At 41.6% G+C, this 15,780-nt stretch overlaps 1 protein-coding gene across 3 annotated transcripts in view; it reads left to right on the forward strand.

The window, feature by feature from the left end:
• Positions 1 to 8,414: 8,414 nt before the first annotated feature.
• Positions 8,415 to 15,780, forward strand: part of clcc1 (chloride channel CLIC-like 1) — a 54,521-nt gene continuing 47,155 nt past the window's right edge. For 2 of the 3 annotated variants that reach the window (XM_060830212.1, XM_060830215.1), the window contains exon 1: positions 8,420 to 8,454. The gene's annotated coding sequence lies outside the window, so the exon portion shown is untranslated. Of the gene's footprint in view, positions 8,455 to 15,780 lie in introns of all 3 variants that reach the window. The other variant, XM_060830213.1, reaches the window with a different exon arrangement.

Below are 15,780 nucleotides of genomic sequence, written 5' to 3' on the forward strand. Positions count from 1 at the left end.
TCTAACATTACTGATATCTCCAAACATGTGCAAGACAAAATTGCCAAGATAAGGGAGGCCGGTAATCGGTACCAGAACAAAAAAGGATGGGAACGGGGGAATTGGGGATTGACTGGTTGTGGAAGGTGATTAGTCAATCTAGCTATCTATGGATCATTGATATTAGTGGGTCTGGTGATAGGGTTCAATGTCTTAAAATGGGTATGAGCCGACTGATGACATCCCTTGGGGAAGGAACCCAAATAAATCATCAGGTGCTTTTACAATCAGCAGGTGATATGCAACAAAGAGAAAGTCAAAGAATGCTTGTAAAGTTCAAAGGACGAACAATACAAATGTAAAATGTAAGATTGTGAACCTTATCACCAGAAGGCATAAGAGGGCAGAACATAAGAAAATGAATTAAAGAAGACTTAATAAGTGCAAAAACAACAGTTAAAGAAAAAGAAAAAGGGGGAATTGTGGGAGATTAGAAATGTTTTTGTAGGTAGGAGGGTGGGGTGTTAATTTTTGTAGCATGTAGCATAGTTAAGGCTTTAACGAATATAGAGGGTATTTTAAAGAAAATAGTTTTAAGCTAGGAAATAACTTTAAAGGGTTGTAGCTGACCACAAAAAGAAGCAGCAAGGGCATTTCACAATAAAGCTTATAATATGATAAGAGAAACTTGATAAAAGAACAAGCTGTAACAAATAAGGAACAAAGAATGCAGACAAGGACAGCAGGATGGCCAGATAAGAGAATAACCAACAAGTGAGGTAATCGGCTTGTGATAGGATGGGAAAAGGGAGGCATGATTCCGCAACTTGTAAATTAAATAAGAATGCTAACAGGCTCTGTTTTCGTGCGCATTTCTGCTTGATTGCAGAGGCATCTGGTTCTTGCAAGACTGTAATAAGTTGTTCTTGTTTCCAAGGCTTTGTCTCAGGCTGATTGATTTGTGAGTGAGTTCTGTTTCTCACACTTGCAGAACAATCAGCTTACATTTTTTTTTACTGCTGAGCATCCTTCACTCAACAAAGTTTCTTTTTGATTGCATCAAGTAATATGTCACAATAATTTTGTTTCTGATTTTTTTTTCCCAGTGGAGTACTGATTAAATTTCAGAAGTCCTAATTTGGCTCTTTGCCCACAATATTTAGCAACCATCCTTAGTGCATTAAGGATGAGCAGTTGGCTGACAGTTAAAGACACGTGAAACCTGCTATAGCCAATTGATTTTGTTAAATTAACTTTTTGTACAGGTATTTCTGGTAGAATGCGATGGTTGTATTCCTGCGCTATAGAAAATTGCTCCATGGAAGATTGCCATATCTGTGCAATAGAAAATTCATGCTATACCAAACTATGTCCATTATTCATCAATCACATTATAGCCAATTCACATTGACCAAACACCTATGATCCCAGAAATACCTGTATCTAAACAGTCACTTGGTGATACAGACCTTGAATATTATCCTTTCTGAAGAAATCATATTAGAATGAAAATGTTAACTCTTTTCTCTCTCCACAAATGCTGTTAGACCTGCTGAGTTTCTCCAGCACTGTTTGTATTTGCAGTAGTTTGATTTTATTTGGACATTGTAGAAAAGAAAGACATGTCAATATTTTTTGTCTTTCACTCATCTAGATAATGCAAGAACGCCAAATATCTAATAATTACAATAATTTATAAGACAGGTGAAAAAGCTGATTTACTGGGAAGTTGATTGATTAATGAGGCAGTGTTTTCAATATCTAGTGTCCATGTGAAATTAGGTTGTATGTCCGGTTGTTGTTGTCTTCTACCCATTTCAAAGCAACTGACTTGGCAAAACAGTATTGAAAACTGAAAGTTAGTACAAAGTTTATTGACATTTCTGCACACTGCATGTTTAAATCGAAAGGGGGAATAGTTATCCAAAGGGGAATAGTTATAAGCTACTTGTTCATTTCATTTTACTGTGCATGCTGTCCCTTCCCTTCATAGAATCGTAGAACCCCTGTTACCATGTGGAAACAAGCCATTTGGCCCAACAAGTCCACACTGACCCTATTATGCTGCATTTCCCCAAACTAATACGCCTCATCTACACATCCCTGAACATTATGGGCAATTTAGCATGGTCAATTCATCTAACCTGCACATTTTTGGACTGTGGGAGGAAACTGGAGTACCCAGTGGAAACCCACACAGACATGGGGTGAATGTGCAAACTCCACACGGTCACCTGAGGCTAGAATTGAAACCAGGTCTCTGGCGCTGTGAGGCAGCAGTGCTAGTCATTGTGCTGCCCTTCTGCAGCATTCCTGGAGATAATATGATTAGATATTTCTGTGAGGTATGGTACAGGTTCCCGTCTTCGTCGTCATTGTATTATTTGTCAGTTTGTTTTTCTCTTCTGAGACCTAGTAAAACAGCAGACTTGGATTAATTCTAATACATCATAAGTAAGTTTGCTATTTTGTATGCTAAAAACAAAATGTTAATGCTTCTTTCAAAAATAATCTACAGCTACCATTTAAAGTGTCCACAGAATGTAGATGGTGATGGTGGTGATTGCTTAAAAAGCATCACCATTTCAGTAGATATCTCATTAATCTACACCATTTTTAAAACTGAAGAATATGCCTAATGGCATTGGAAGTACGCTATCATCACTTCGCGCTCTCACTGGAAAAGTGGAAGAATTTCAAGTGAGCCTGGGAAAGCTATATTTCCTGTGATGAAGCTTAAGCAGGAATTATAAGTGGTGATATTTCCATGGGGAAGAAGTACGCAAACCTAACTCCATGTGGACAGATGGGATCATGGCTGGGGACAAGAACATGATAGAATAGGTGCTGAGAAAGATCTCTCTGCATTGCTGATTGTGCAATAAGGGACACAACTTCAAGAGAACAATGTGAGAAATTGGTGAAACATAATGGTGAGCACTGCAAAAACATGCCAGATGTGAACTTGATGCTCTTACTTGGGGAGATGTTTTGAGAATGATTTGTAATTTAAGATTCAGACTTTAGATCAAGACTGAGATTGTTTCAAGAAGCTAATCTAAAATGGTTGGAATTGGGTGAAGTTTGTTGCACAACTGGAAGTGTGGTGCTGCAACTTAATTATTGGTGAGTTGAGGGTAACAGAACATGACTGAGGTATGTAAAGTCATTGAAAACCAAAACATAGTGCAGGCAAGCAGAAAATATCAATCCCCATAGATGTAAGAGCAGAATCTGTAGAAAGAAACAGGAGTTCCACAAGATTGCTGTGCCTTATCTTTGAAAAACAATTGCAACAAGTGTGGAAAGATACATTATTTTGTACTAAAATATCATGCAAAAGAATCACCTGCACATAGGCAAAATAGCTGGAGCAATGGATGGAGCACCAAAAACAAAAGTCATATCATCAGTTTTAGTTTGATTAATTTGAAATGTGTTGTACTTAAGTTGAAGTCAAGCAACTTTATATGATGCACCTGAGACTATTTGAGATGTTAAGTAATGTTGCTTCACCTCTATTAAAAAAAACAGAGATTTTAGGCTTGTAACATTCATGGCTGAGAATGATGTTTATGGAGGTGCAAAGTTTCCCATTCCAGTATATAAATAAATTCTGGTCCAATGTAGTGTTGATATGTGTAAGCTCAACATTTCATTAGCATACAGTATCTAATGCATAGAAAGGTCTAATGAATATTGTAGGTTCAATGATGATAATACAATTAACAAATACCATCCACTGAGGTAATAGTATGCACAATCAATACTTATGAGATACTAACCAAGCAGTGTGTAATATTGGAGCTTCTTCCTGTATTCAATATTGAGGCAAGACAAATTGATGCAGGATACCAAATATGAGCCAATAAGGTCAAAACATGTATCGTGATTCAGTTTCTTGGAGTGCTAAGTTAAATGAAAGGCTCAGACAGGATGTTACTGTTCCTGTAACCATGATGATGTCATAGAGAATTTAATGAACATACCTGAAAACAATTGCACGCTATCCATCTGGCGAGATCCTAAACAAGACTATCATGTGGAAATTAAACTTCTATTCACTACCAAAAAGGTCGCTATATTTATTAGCAATGCAAAGTACTTTGTGATTCTTGACAGTTGTGCTATATTTCACCAGGTGAGTCTTGATAAACGTTAGTCCTATCTTAGAATATTCCGCAAACTTTTGGGCACTACTCTAAGTATTTGTTATTTGGGATCAGTGGCAAAGCTTTCCCAGTACAGAAGTACATGTGGTTGAAGGATTTTAAGGGCAGTCCATTACAAATTATTTTGGGATAGTTGATTTGAAGAAACTGCTGAAGTAGCAACTTGAGATCATGATAAACTCATAAATTAATGACCTTGTTCATACTATATTGGATAAGTTGCTGTAGGAAAATGACTGTGTTATGTCAAAGTTGGAGATGCTGGAATGCTATGACTGGATTTGCTTTGGATTTGAGTGAGTTTTTCTTTATCAGTCATCATAAAACTACTCTTATTTAATGCAGAAGCATGCAAAATGGTTGAGTAAAAAATTGAGAATCGGTACTTCAAAACAGGTTCAGAAAACATATTAGTCCTTTAATATTACAATCTAAAAGAAGACTTTCGACAATGCCATAGATTTCAATTTGGACTCAAAGAATCAATGACTTAAAACATATGACAATCATGTGCCTCAAAGACATTGGAAACAATTGAGACAAGGTCACACTAACTGAGAAAACACTTCTGCTGATTATGTTCCCTCAGGATAAATTTGAAGTTTACATCTATAGTCTGAACTCAACAACCAATGAAATAGAATACTATTCTTTTGAATTAACAAGACACTAAACAATGTTTCCGAGATTTCAAAAAAAATTTTGATTCCAAAAACATTGTCAAAAATAGTTAACCCCATCAAGAAAGACAAATGTGACATTAGCATTCATTTCAAGAAGGCTGAAAGCGATTATTATGAGTAGCTTTCGGGCACATATCTAAGGAAGGATGTGCTGGTCTCGGAGGAGGTCCATAGGAGGTTTACAAGAATGACCCTGGGTTAGAGGGTTTATCATATGAGGCATAGTTGAGACTTCTGGGTTTGTATTCAAGGATTTTAGAACGCAAGATCTGATTGAAACTCATAAAATACTGGGTAGAGTGGACGTGGAGAAGATTTTCCATTATTAGGAGAAACTAGGACCCGCAGGCACAGTTTCAGAGTGAAGGGACAATTTGATTTTATTTGATTTATTACTGTCATGTACTGAGGTACAGTGAAAAATGCTGTCTTGTGTGCTTTACAGGCAGATTGTGCTATACAAATGTATCAGAATAACAGAACAGAGTGCAGGATACGCAGCTGCTGAGAACATGCAGAGAGAGATCAACATTAACAATTAAGAAGTCCATTCAAAATTTTGCTAACAGTGGGGAAGAAACTGTTCTTGAATCTGTTCTTCTGACCCTACAGAACCAAAATGAGGAATTTCTTCAGCCTGAGAGTGATTAATCTGTGAAACTCATTGCTGCAGAGGGCTGTAGAGGTCAAGTCATTGATTGTATTTAAGACAGAGATAATATAGGTTCTTGATCAGTAAGAGGATCAGAGTTATAAGGAGAATGAGGTTGAGAAACCTTCAGTCATAATTAAATGGTCAAGCAGACTCACAGGGCAAAATGGCCTAATTCTGCTCCTATATCTTATGGTTTTACAGTGTAATCACTTGCGTTGATGTTTCATGTTGACAACTGCTGAATCATGCTGTGGTGGATTGCCTGATAACCTGAAGTATCTTTTGGTCATTCAACCATTCCAAAGGTACTTCAACACCATTGTGATTTTCATGATCTGTCAGAAAGGAATTGATATACAAGGGACAATATTTGCTGAAATTTGGAAGGAACTAATGTCAGCAGCTCATGCAATACACATTAGCATTCAGAAAGTTTGTTACCTTCATCTGTCCAAGATAGAACAGAATTAAAATAATGCAGTCGATGATCAACATAGATAGCACAGTTCAGTGTTCTGAGAAAATCCCAAGAGATATTTGCATGATTTGAGCTACCAGTCATCCTCTGAACAGAATTTGCAGTGTCTCCTTAGACACAGTGACTTAAATGCGATTATCACCCTTTACCTACAATTCGATGGCAAGGCTGAGATTGCCATCAAGCTATTCATAAACTCTTCACAAAGTGCAAGAGGTCCAGTCAGAGTGTATATCCATTACTCTGATTAAGATGAAGAAAGAAGCCCTGACCGCAGGAGATGGTGCATAACATTATTTTCAACAGTGGGAACACATCCATCTGTAGACTTGAAGCTATCGTGGAAGTCACTCCAAGAAATACATCTTGATGATACTCTATGGCTAGTGTATTTGGAGTACTGAAACATGTACAAGTGCAATGGATCCTGGAAGCTAAAAGGTGCAAGCAGTGCAACTGCTGAGTTGAAATATGTATCTGAACCCTAACTTTTCCCACTGACCTTTTGAGTTAGCTATCTTCTCCCATAAGGAAGTAGTTAATTGTCCAAAATAGAATGTCATTAAATCCACAACAGGTATGCCAAAGAGGCAAGCTGTGCAGCCGCCCCAGACAGAACTACACTTGAACCACTGTGGGGGTTATGGACACCAATCTGATCCAGACTTGTTGTCTCCCAACTGATCCGACCAGTGGCAAAAATGTCAGAGTTGTTGTGGCAACGTATATTTATGGGCTGGAGATATGTGTAATTACAGTATAGACTCCCAATTTCTTTGGCTAACCATGATTTTTGTCTAATTTTACCACTGGTGTATGTTACTACACAATCTGTTTGTCCACATACTGAAAACAACTTCCTTAGCATCAAGTCCTGACGTGAAACTTGAACCAGGAGGGTCAGGCACAAACCAGATAAGCTACACAGCATCCTATCATCTCCTCATAAGTAGTCATTTTGCGCACCCCACAACCCCAAAGAAGTTGAGGCAACACAGTGCTCAGTAGTTAGCACTGCTGTCTCACAGCACCAGGGATCCAGGTTTGATTCCAGCGTTGGGCGATTGTCTGTGTGGAGTTTGTACTTTCTCCCCGTGTCTGCCTCTGGCTGCTCTGGTTTCCTCCACATTCCAAAGATGTGCATGTTATGTGGATTGGCTATGCTAAATTGCCCATAGTGTTAGATTCATTAGTCAGAGGAAATGGGTCTGGATGGGTTACTCTTCAGAAGGTCTGTGTGGACTTGTTGGGCCAAATGGCCTGTTTCCACACTGTAGGGAATCTAATCTAAGTTAGATGTGAGAACTTGCCCACTGCAAATCTGGAATGAGTCCTGAGACCTGCAGAGATGCTGAAGTGAAAATGCACTTTATCAACAGCAACCTTCTCATATTTTTACTTTATGTTGCTAAGCCACAAGCTGTCAAGCACAGAATAGTACATAAACAGGTAAACTTGATGAGCAATGAGTTCCACAGATTCACCACCGTCTGGTTGAAGTAATGTATTTATTCTTTTATTTATTTTGTTACAAAATACAGTTAAAAATGATGTACAGTGTCACCATTCTCTGGCACCATCAAAGGAGTATTTTTATTAACCTGTTCAGAGTTGCTATCCTCTGCAGCAGGTGACACTTGAACTTTCCCAGTACAACTCCATTCTTATATTCTAGTCCTCTTGAAATGAATGCAAAATTGCATTTACCTACCTAACTGCCAGTGGAACTTGCATGCTGCACTGTTTGGAAAATAGTCTACACCTCTATTCTTCTCATGAGTGTGCAAATATCTCACTTTTCCACACTGTATTCACTTCTTTGCTCATTCTCCTAGCCTGTCCAAGACCTTCTGCAGTCTCCTCTCTTTCTGACCCTCGACCTCTCTTTATGTCAACTGAAAATGTAGTAACAATGCCCTCAGTTCCTTTGCTGAGATTGATAATGTACAACGTGAATAGTCATGATTTGGAGATGCCAGTGTTGGACTGGGGTGTACAAAGTTAAAAATCACACAACACCAGGTTATAGTCCAACAGGTTTAATTGCTTCCAATTAAACCTGTTGGACTATAACCTGGTGTAACGTGAATAGTCTTCTGCCTCTGTCCCTCCTTTAAACAAGGGTGTTACAGTCCTCTGGTACCCTGCCTGGCTCCACTGATTCCGGAAAGATCGCCACCAAAGCCTCTGCTCGCTCCTTCAGGGCTCTCTCAGCTTTCCCAGCCTTGTCTCCTCAGTGACGGCCACTGCACCCACCCCCGCCCCCTGACTCTCTCCAACTTCTCGTTATCTTTCAGATCTCCATCCTCTGCTTGTTCGGCCTGGTGTTTGCTGAGTGGATTGGGGTGGGGGGGAGGGGACGTCGACAAGGACTACAACTCCCAGCATGCACAGGCGGCGGGAAATGACGTCGTCGGTAACGGTTTCCGCGGCTCGAGCTGGTCGCACGTGGTCAGAGGTGGGGGTGGAGCCAGGAGCCGAGGGCAGGTACAGTACAAGGCCTGGTGGCTTATGGCGTCGGTACTCAGTAACCTTCCGTGTATGTTCAATGAACGCTAGTTAGGATAATGTGCTGGAGTCTGTAGCTCAGCAAGAAGGAACGGCGACTGGAAATAGACAGGGCGGTGGGAGGATCTTGTGGCGCTGTGGTAGTGACCCTCCCTTGGAGCCCAGGAGGCAGGGGTTCAGGCCCCTCTGAGTTTATTTAGAGCCGTGCGATGACTCCTGCACATCCCTGTCAGCGGGTTCCGCAGTCCACAATTTCCGCCAGGCGCCTGAGTGCTGAAGGTTTGCGTTCAGACAGACAGGCAGCATCAGGAGGTGGCGAAGTCAACGTTTCAGGTGTAACCCTTCTTCAGGTCCTTGGAGAGGTGGGGGTCACCTATCCCCTCCTCACTACCTCATCCCCTCCTCACTACCTCATCCCATTACCTACAGCTCCCCTTACACCCCCCCCCCCCCGCCCCAGGTCCTGAAGAAGGGTTACACTTGAAATGTTGACACCTCCACCTCCTGATGTTGCCTGGCTTCTTGTGTTCTTCTAGACTCCTGGCTGTCTAACTTGGATTCCAGAGACCCTAAGTTTTTTTTTAAATCCCGAATGGCTGTTTGAATTTAGTAAGTTGTGGTTGCAAAATTCTGCGAGTGTGGTATGACTGTGTGGTCTCGCACAGGATTGCTAGCATACCTGAATTTCAGCAGTTAGCGGTACTTGTGCTAGTGCAGGCTTTTAATGATACACCTGTGCTGTATATCAAGATGATGTTTTGTTTCCTGCCTCAGTCAAAGCAAAATGCTCAGAGAGACAGTATAGTTTTTACCTCCATCTTTATTCTGGGCCCGGGAGGGAGGGAGATCGATCGCCTATGTGCAGAGGGATGTAAGTTCTCGGTCTTCTCTGGAGCAGCAGTTTTTAACAGGGAGGAGTATCCAGATAAGGTGACATACATATTGATTGGGTGACCGTTTCAATCAGCGAGTGTCAACAGTGAAGATTAATTGTCCTTAACCTTGTTAACTGGCTTCACATAATCAATACTTTTCCCTTTTGTTAACTGACGTTACATACTGAATGCTTCCAATATTGTTAAATGGCTCCATATAATGAATGCTTTTCCACCTTGTTAACCCATTACCCTTGCCTCCAACACATGATCGTTAACTGTAAGTTCTTATCTGATCTGAGTCATGCTCAGCTGAAACTCTTGTTTCACGAAACTCAAAACTTAAATCTTTTCCCTACCCGCTCATACCCTATACACATTATCAATGCAATCACTGCTATTTTGTTAAATATGGTTACTGCTTAAAATAGTCGAGTAAAAAGTGAGGTCTGCAGATGCTGGAGATCAGAGTTGAAAATGTGTTGCTGGTTAAAGCACAGCAGGTTAGGCAGCATCCAAGGAACAGGAAATTCGACGTTTCGGGCCAGAGCCCTTCATCAGGAATGTCCAAAACGTCGAATTTCCTGTTCCTTGGATGCTGCCTAACCTGCTGTGCTTTAACCAGCAACACATTTTCAGCTACTGCTTAAAATACTCAATTACAAATCAATAATTCAGAAACAGACCACAGTCAAATTATTAATATGATGCCATCAGCACTCAAGCTTGCATGATGTCTTTGCCATTTCATCAAGGATCTGGTTTGGCTATAGAGTTGTACAGCAAGGAAATAGACCCTTTGGTCCAACTCGTCCATGCTAACCAGATATCCTAAATTAATCTAGTCTCATTTGCCAGCACTTGGCCCATATCCCTTTAAATCCTTCCTATTCATATGCTCATCTAGATATCTTCTAAATGTTGTAATTGTACCAGCCTCCATAACTATTTCTGGCAGCTTATTCCGTACACGTGCCACCCTCTATGTGGAAAAGTTGCAGCTTGGATCCTTTTTAAATCTTTCCCCTCTCACCATAAACATATGCCCTCTAGTTCTGAACTCCCTACCCCAGGGAAAATACCTTGTGTATTTACCCTCTCAATGCCCCTCATGATTTTATAACCCTCTGTAAGGTCACCCCTCAACCTCCGACGTCCAGAGAAAACAGCCCCAGCCTGTTCAACCTCTCCCTATAGCTCAAATCCTTCAACCTTGGCAACATTCTTGTAAATCTTTTCTGGATCCTTTCAAATTTCACAACATCTTTATGATAGCTAGTAGACCAAAATTGCATGCAATATTCCAACAGTGGCATAACCAATGTCCTGTACGTCCACAACATAACCCCCAACTCCTATACTTCGTGCTCTGACCAATAAAGCAAAGCTACCAAATGCAGACTTCACTATCCTATCTACGTATGACTCCACTTTCAAGGTGCAATGAATCTGCACTCCAAGGTCTCTTTGTTCAACAACACTCCCTAGGACCTCACCATTAAGTTATAAGTCCTGCCCTGATTTGCCTTACCAAATGCAGCACCTAGCATTTATCTAAATTAAGCCCCATCTGCCACCCCTCGGTCCATTGGCTCTACTGATCAAGATCTCGCTGTACTCCGAGGTAACCTTTTCTGTGCACTAGAGCTCCATTTCTGGCTCTGAGTTAACCTTTGCTGGTAAATGCACCTCCAATTTTGCTGTTATCTGCAAACTTACTATACTTCCTATGTTCACATCCAAACCATTTATGTAAATGATGAAAAGCAGTGGACCCAGCACCGATCCTGTGGCACACCACCTATCACAGGCCTCCAGTCTGAAAAGCAACCCTCCACCACTACTGTCTGTCTTTTCCCATCATTCCAGTTCTGTATCCAAATGGCTAGTTCTCTCTGTATTCCACGTGATCTAACCTTGCTAACCAATCTACCATGATGAAACATTTCAAACATCTTACTGAGTCCATATGGATCACGTCCATCACTCTGTCCTTATCAATCCTCTTTGTTACTTCTTCAAAGAGTCATAGAGATGTATAGCACGGAAACAGACCCTTCGCTCCAACCCGTTCATGCTGACCAGATATCCCAACCCAATCTAGTCCCACCTGCCAGCACCTGGCCCATATCCCTCCAAACCCTTTCCTATTCATGTACAGATTTTCAGATTTTCTGAACCCTTTCAAGTTTCACAACATCTTTCCAATAGGAAGGAGCTCAGAATTGCATGCACTATTCAACAGTGGTCTAACCAATGTCCTGTACAGCCACAACATGACCTGTACTCAATACTCTGACTGATAAAGGAAAGCATACCAAATGCTTTCCTTTTCACAAATTCACTATCCTATCTACCTGTGACTCCACTTTCAAGAAGTATGAACCTGCACTCCCAAGGTCTCTTTGTTCAGCAACACTCCCTAGGACCTTACCATTAAGGTCCCAAAATGCAGCACCTCGCGTTTATCTGAATTAAACTCTATCTGCCACTTCTCAGCCCATTGGCCCATCTGATCAAGATCCTCCTGTAATCTGTGCTAACCTTCTTCACTGTCCATGACACCTCCAATTTTGGTGTCATCTGCAAACTTACGAACTATACCTCTTATGCTGACATCCAAATCATTTGTATAAATGACAGAACATAGAGAACCCAGCACCGATCCTTGTGGCACTCCACTGGTTACAGGCCTCCAGTCTGAAAAACAACCCTCCAACACCACCCTCCATCTTCTATCTTTCAGACAATTATGTATCCATATGGCTAGTTCTCCCTGTTTTCCGTGAGATCTAACCTTGCTCACCAGTCTCCCATGGGGGAACCTTGTTGAATGTCTTACTGTAGTCCAAATAGATCACATCTACCGCTCTGCCCTCATCAATCCTCTTTGTTACTTCTTCAAAAAACTCAATCAAGTTTGTGAGACATGATTTCCCATGCACAAAGCCATGGTGACTATCTCTAATCAGTCCTTTGCACCACGTTAGCCAACCTCCAGTCTACGGCACCTCACCTGTGACTATCGCTGATACAAATTAGATTAGATTACTTACAGTGTGGAAACAGGCCCTTCGGCCCAACCAGTCCACACCGACCCGCCGAAGCGCAACCCACCCATACCCCTACCCCTACCCCTACATATACCCCTTACCTAACACTATGGGCAATTTAGCATGGCCAATTCACCTGACCCGCACATCTTTGGACTGTGGGAGGAAACCGGAGCACCCGGAGGAAACCCATGCAGACACGGGGAGAACGTGCAAACTCCACACAGTCAGTCGCCTGAGGTGGGAATTGAACCCAGGTCCCTGGCGCTGTGAGGCAGCAGTGCTAACCACTGTGCCACCGTGCCACCCTATATCTCAGCAAGAGGCCCAGCAATCACTTCTCTGGCTTTGCACAGAGTTCTAGGGTACACCTGATCGGGTCCTGGGGATTTATCCACCTTTATGCATTTCAAGATATCCAGCACTTCCTCCTCTGTAATATGGACATTTTGCAAGATGTCACCGTCTATTTCTCTTCAGTCTATATCTTCCATATTCTTTTTCACAGTAAATACTGATGCAAAATACTCACTTAGTATCTCCCCCCATTTTCTGTAGCTCCACACAAAGGCCACCTTGTTGATCTTTGAGGATCCCTATTCTGTAGGAGAAAGTGAGGATTGCAGATGCTGGAGTCATCCTGAAGAAGGGCTCATGCCTGAAACGTCAATTCTCCTGCTCCTTGGATGCTGCCTGACCTGCTGCGCTTTTCCAGCAACACACTTTCAGCTCGGGTCCCTATTCTCTCCCTAGTTACCTTTTTGTCCTTAATGTATTTGTAAAAGCCCTTTGGATTCTCCTTAATTGTATTTGCCAAAGCTATCTCATGTCCCCTTTTTGCCCTCCTGATTTCCCTCTTAAGTATACTCCTACTTCCTTTGTACTCTTCTAAGGATTCACTCGAATATCCTGTCTATACCTGACACATGTTTCCTTCTTTTTCTTAACCAAACCCTCAATTTCTTTTGTCATCCAGCATTCCCTATACTTACCAGCCTTTCCTTTCACCCTAACAAGAATATACTTTCTCTGGATTCTCGTTATCTCATTTCTGAACACTTCCCATTTTCCAGCTGTCCCTTTTACCTGCAAACATTTGCCCCAATCAGCTTTTGAAAGTTCTTGCCTAATACTGTCAAAATCGGCCATTCTCCAATTTAGAACTTCAACTTTTAGATCACTATTTTAAATCTAATGGAATTATGGTCGTTGGCCCCAAAGTGCTCCCCCACTGACACTTCAGTCACCTGCCCTGCCTGATTTCCCAAGAATATGTCAAGTTTTGCACCTTCTCTAGTAGGTACATCCACATACTGAATCAGAAAATTGTCTTGTACACACTTAACAAATTCCTCTCCATCTAAACACTTAACCCTATGGCAGTCCTAGTCGATGTTTGGAAAGTTAAAATCCCCTACCATAACCACCCTATTATTCTTACAGATAGTTGAGATCTCCTCACAAATTTGTTTCTCAATTTCCCTCTGACTATTAGGGGGCCTATAATACAATCCCAATAAGGTGATCATTCCTTTCTTATTTCTCAGTTCCACCCAGATAACACCCCTGGATGTATTTCCAGGAATATCCTTCCTCAGTACAGCTGTAATGCTATCCAATATCAAAAATGCCACTCACCCTTCTCTCTTGTCTCCCTTTCTATCCTTCCTGTAGCATTTGTATCGTGGAACATTAAGTTGCCAGTCCTGCCCATCCCTGAGCCATGTTTCTGTAATTGCTATGATATCCCAGTCCCATGTTCCTAACCATGCCCTGAGTTCATCTGCCTTCCCTGTTAAGCCTCTTGTATTGAAATAAATGTAGTTTAATTAATAGTCCTCCTTTATCCCTGCCTGCCTGACTGTTTGACTTGCTTCTGCTCTCAACTGTACCAGTCTCAGGTTGATTGCTTTCCTCACTATCTCCCTGGGTCCCACCCCTCCCCACATTACTAGTTTAAATCCTCCTGAGCAGCTGTAGCAAATCTCCCTGCCAGTATATTAGTCCTCTTCCAATTTAGGTGCAACTCGTCCTTGTTGTACACTTCTACCCCAAAAGAGATTCCTATGATCCAAAAATGTGAATTCTTCTCCCATACACCAGCTCCTCAGCCATGCATTCTGCTCTATCCTCTTATTCCTGCCCTCACTATCCCATAGCACTGGGAGTAATCCAGATATTACTACTGTTGAGGATCTCCTTTTTAAATTCCTGCCTAACTCTCTGTAATCTCCCTTCAGAATCTCATTTTTTTTTCCCTTCCTGTGTCATTGGTTCCAATGTGTACAATGACTTCTTGCTGCCCCCTCTCCCCTTTGAGAGCATTCTGCACCCTCTGAGTTATCCTTGATCCTGGCATCAGAGAAGCAACATTCTGATTTTTCGCTGCTGGCCACAGAAACACCTGTCTGTACCTCAGACTAGAGAGTCCTCTAATACAGTTGATCTCTTGGAACCTGACATACCCCTCATTGCATTAGAGCCAATCTCAATACCAGAAACTTGGCTGTTCATGCTATGTTCCCCTGAGAATCCAACACCCCCTACATTTTCCAAAACAACATACCTGTTTGAAATGGGAATAGCCACAGAAGACTCCTGCACTAACTGCCTAGCTCTCTTACCTTTCCTGGAGTTAACCCATCTCTCTGACTGTATCTGTGACTTTTCCCTCTTCCTATAACTGCCATCCATCACATACCATTGATGTTGCAAATTACTCATTGCCTCAACTGTCAGACCAACCAATTCATTCGATCCGATAGGATACGCAACCAACAGCATTTATTGCAGATATAATCCACAGTAACCCGTAAACTCTCCTTAAACTCCCACACCTGACAAGAAGCGCATATCACACTCGTAAAGGCCATTTCTGCTCCTTCACAGTCTACAGACCCAGAAAATAACACCGTCTTATTCCTCTACAAAAACACTGCTCCAGGTTAAACTATTCACTTATCTGTGTCTGTGCTGTGACTTCGCCTAAACTGTTCCTCCAAGATCAGTTGTGAATTTCACTGTTTGTTGATTTTCCCAGACGCACTCCGATCTCCAGCAAACTCGAACAGGAAAGGCAGTAACTGTGCAGATTCACTGTAGTGTCAGTTTCTTTCTCTCTCTCTCCTGCACTGACCTCACCATGTGCTTCCTTTGTCTGTACCTCTCCCTTTTTAAAACTGCTGGGTTTTTTTGACTTTTTTTCCAAAGTTCCAAGACAATGTAACAGCATATGAAACAGTAATTGCTGCTCTTGGGATTCGAGGAAGTCACCTCCAACACCTCAAACACGTCAAAAAAGGAGCAGCTGTTACAGCCAGAAATTTTTCCCATCCTCCATCTTGGATTAACCAGAAGTTTGTGAGATGTGATTTCCC

This window comes from Hemiscyllium ocellatum, chromosome 9 (assembly GCF_020745735.1).
Source record: "Hemiscyllium ocellatum isolate sHemOce1 chromosome 9, sHemOce1.pat.X.cur, whole genome shotgun sequence".
NCBI classification, from domain to species: Eukaryota; Metazoa; Chordata; class Chondrichthyes; order Orectolobiformes; family Hemiscylliidae; genus Hemiscyllium; species Hemiscyllium ocellatum.